The sequence below is a fragment of the Saccopteryx bilineata genome, chromosome 5, assembly GCF_036850765.1.
Source record: "Saccopteryx bilineata isolate mSacBil1 chromosome 5, mSacBil1_pri_phased_curated, whole genome shotgun sequence".
Classification (NCBI taxonomy): Eukaryota; Metazoa; Chordata; class Mammalia; order Chiroptera; family Emballonuridae; genus Saccopteryx; species Saccopteryx bilineata.
The window spans coordinates 32,058,886-32,063,025 of record NC_089494.1 but is presented as its reverse complement, the minus strand read 5'-3'; the positions used below and the strand labels follow the sequence as shown (position 1 = coordinate 32,063,025).

Genomic DNA, 4,140 nt, shown 5'->3' with positions numbered 1-4,140 from the left:
GAGTCTGTCTGACTGCCTCCCCATTTCCAACTTCAGAAAAATACAAAAATACAAAAATAAAAAAAATAATAATAAAATACTTTCCCTCGAATCGGAGCCCTAACCGCCCCTCCCCAACCCTGTCCGGCGAATAGCTCCGCGCGGAGGAAGGCAGCGCCTTCCTGAAACAGTTTATCTTGGGGCGGATTTCTTGAAGAGAAAAAGAACCAACAGGTTGCCAGCCCCAGCACCACACACAAGTCCGCGCAGACGGAAGCTCTGGCCCAGATTTCCCCTGTCTGCGTTAGCACCGCGCAGCTGTGCGAGGGGAGGAGGGGGGCTATGGCCCGGCCTGACCCATCTGTGTCTCCCTCGCTGCTGCTGCTGCTCCTGGCGCAGCTGGCAGGCCGGGTGGTGGCCGCCTCCAAGGCCCCGGTGTGACAAGAAATCACCTCCGCATAGGCTACAACCTGTCGCACATGCCCAAACAGTTCAACCAAGACATGCAGGGCGAGGCGGGCCTGGAGGTGCACCAGTTCTGGCCTCTGGTGGAGATCCATTGCTCTCCGGACCTGCTCTTCTTCCTATGCTCCATGTACACGCCCATCTGCTTGCCCGACTATCACAAGCCCCTGCCGCCCTGCCGCTCAGTGTGCGAGCGCGCCAAGGCCGGCTGCTCGCCACTCATGCGGCAGTACGGCTTCGCTTGGCCGGAGCGCATGAGCTGCGACCGCCTCCCCGTGCTGGGGCGCGACGCTGAGGTCCTGTGCATGGATTACAACCGCAGCGAGACCACCACGGTGCCCCCTAGACTCTTCCTGCTCAAGCCCACCCTCCCAGGCCCTCCAGGGGCGCCGTCCTCCGGAGGCGAGTGCGCTGCCGGAGGCCCATCGGTGTGCAAGTGCCGTGAGCCATTCGTGCCCATCCTGAAGGAGTCGCACCCGCTCTACAAGGTGCTGATGGGCCAGATCCCCAACTGCGCGGTGCCCTGCTACCAGCCCTCCTTCAGCCCAGATGAGCGCACGTTCGCCACCTTCTGGATTGGCCTGTGGTCAGTGCTATGCTTTAACTCCACCTCCACCACGGAGGCCACCTTCCTGATAGATATGGAACACTTCCGCTACCCAGAGCGCCCCATCATCTTCCTGTCAGCTTGCTACTTGTGCGTGTCTTTGGGCTTCCTGGTGCGTTTGGTTGTGGGCCATGCCAGTGTTGCCTGCAGCCGTGAGCACAGCCACATTCACTATGAGACGACGGGCCCTGCGCTGTGCACTGTTGTCTTCTTGCTGGTTTACTTCTTCGGCATGGCCAGTTCCATCGGTAGGTCATCCTGTCGATGACCTGGTTCTTGGCAGCTGGCATGAAGTGGGGCAATGAGGCCATGGCGGGCTTTGCACAGTACTTCCATCTGGCTGCGTGGCTCACCGCCAGCGTCAAGTCCATCATCGCACTGGCACTGAGCTCTGTGGACGGGGATCCAGTGGCTGGCATACGCAATGTGGGCAACCAGAACCTGAACTCGCTGCGCGGCTTCGTGCTGGGCCCTCTGGTGCTCTACCTGCTGGTGGGCACGCTCTTCCTTCTGTCAGGCTTCGTGTCGCTCTTTCGCATCCGTAGCGTTATCAAGCAGGGTGGCATGGCACCAAGACAGACAAACTGGAGAAGCTCCTGATCTGAATTGGCATCTTCACGTTGCTCTACAGTGCCAGCCAGCATTGTGGTGGCCTGCTACCTGTATGAACAGCACTATCGCGAGAGCTGGGAGGCTGCGCTCGCCTGCACGTGCCCAGGTCCGGACTCGGGCCAGCCACGGGCCAAGCCGGAGTACTGGGTGCTCATGCTCAAGTACTTCATGTGCCTCGTGATGAGCATCATGTCTGGCGTCTGGATTTGGTCCAGCAAGACTGTGGAGTCGTGGCGGAGATTCACCAGCCGCTGTTGCTGTCGCCCACGAAGAGGCCATAAAAACGGTGGCACCATGGCCGCCCGGGACTATGCCGAGGCAAGCGCAGCGCTCACAGGCAGCTGCCTACCACAAGCAGGTGTCCCTGTCGCACGTGTAGCAGGCCACAGCCCTGAATGAGGGAGGAGGTTGTTTGGTAGCTTTGCCAAGGTTACTTCCGTTTACCCAGGGTGCCGATGACCCCTCCTGGGGCAAATTGGAGAGAGGGAAAAGGGCTCTTTCAAGGGAATAGCTGTCCGAGAACCTCTCAAAGGGGCTCAGCTCACGTGCATTCTGTGTTTCTGCCTTCTTTAAGGGAACCTGGTTTTAATTTATATATGTTTTCTTAATGTTGGTCAAATAAGTTTGCAAATATGATGTATATATTTGCTCACTTATAGTTTGCATTGGGTGTGGGGGACAGGCTGTAAGCAGGCCATTATAGCCTAAGGCTTAGTTTTAAGACTAAACTTTTCCCCACACCCTTGACTGTTGCATGATAGGGGATGGTGCACTCTTATGAGGAATCCCATTTATGCCTCAGATAAGTGACTGTATCAGAGACTTCCATGTTTGTATATTGGATTAAAGGTTCTGATTTCTACACTATAAAATGGGGCAGAGGAGCCCATGCTGGAGGAGAGCAAAGAGAGGCCAAGTGGAGGAGAGGAGAAGCAGGAACAGAGGTAAACAAGGCTGGTGAGGTAGAAACCTTTGATTCTAGGAAACTCGGATAAGTCAGTGGCTTTGGGAGCCCTGAATGGAAAGGGAAGTGTTCTCCTACTGTGTGTATTTCTTGCCCGCTGGGTGCAAGCTAGAATTAAGGCTGATGGCCCACCAGTTCTTGGCTCCGTTGTTTCATCATCGTCTGTCCAAATCAAATGCAAACCTGCATGGGCCAGGTGGCTGTGTTGGTGGCCGTGGCTACTGGCATACACTTAATTTTTAACTTGGTTGCATTTTGGCAACAAAATTCACCTTTGCTTTGGGGGTTTTACAGTCCTAAGGTTGGCATTATAATGAAGTTCCGCTTGGTTCAGACTTCTTTGAACTGTGTGGTCTGAATTGGAAAAATATATTTCCTATATTTGTGTCTTTAAAAAAATGTGAACAGTTGTTGGGCAGATAAAATGTATTATGCTCACTTTGTTAAAAATGGCGCTGCCCATGTGAGGCCGTCGCCCAGGTGATATTAATGTGTGTTGAGAATCCTTGTAGCCTGGGGCTTGGTTTTGGGATTAAGCCTTTCCTACCCTTTTTTGATGTGAGGTGGTACAATCAAATCATGCCTCAGAGAAGTGACTTTGTATTAGAGACTTCCCTATTTTGTATATTGGATTAAGAGTTTGGATTTCTACACTATAAAATGGGGACGGAGCGGGGAGCTTGCGCTCTTGGTTCCTGGGATGATTAGCAAGAGAGAGCAGAGGGAGCAGAGCAGAGAGGAAAAAGAGGCCACGTGGAGTAGGCCAGGAGAAGCAGCCAAGATGGCGGAGTGCTGAGTGAGATGCCAGTTTGTGTAGAGTTTGTATCTGGGATAAGGAAGGAGATGGGGAACTGAGGAGAATAAGGCTGGTGAGCTTAGAAACCTTTGATTCTAGGAAACTCGGATAAGTCAGTAGCTTTGTGAGCACTGAATGTGAGTGGATTTTGGAGCCCAGTGTGTGTTTTTACTTGCAAGCCGGGTGCAAGCTAGAATTAAAGAAAATGGCCTATCAGTTTTTGGCTCCATTGTTTCTTTACCGACTGTCCGAATCCAATGCGAACCTGCATGGGCCGGGCAGCTGCTGTGATAGTGGCCCTGGCCGTGGCTACTGGCTTTACAACAGTGAAAGCTTGGGTTACTCTGACTGAGAAGTTGAGGGGTGTGCTTCTTCAGCTTGTTTGTCCTTCCACTGCTTCAAGTGTCCAAGCTGTTTTAAGGTGAGCTGCTTGTCCCTGTTTATGAAACTCCAGGTCACAACAAGGGTGGGATAATATGGTTAGGGCCTCCCCAAAGTGACAAGGTTAGGGTGTTTAGCGATTTTATGTTCATTCTAGCCTTGTTTAGTGGGCTTCAGTTTCTTTTCTGCAGTAATCATTCTCATTCTTAAAAGGGCCGGCGTTTTGAATAAGTTAGAGGTAGCATTGAGGTGCCCACTATAAATATTTGGAGTAGTGAACACCTAAGGGAGGAAAACTGGTTGAGTTTGAATTCTAGACTGAGAAGATGGCAGCTC

The 4,140-nt window shown here is 52.6% G+C and overlaps 1 pseudogene; it reads left to right on the top strand.

Annotated features, from left to right (window-relative positions):
• Positions 1-321: 321 nt before the first annotated feature.
• LOC136338333 (frizzled-5-like) lies at positions 322-2,042 on the top strand (annotated as a pseudogene).
• Positions 2,043-4,140: the final 2,098 nt, after the last annotated feature.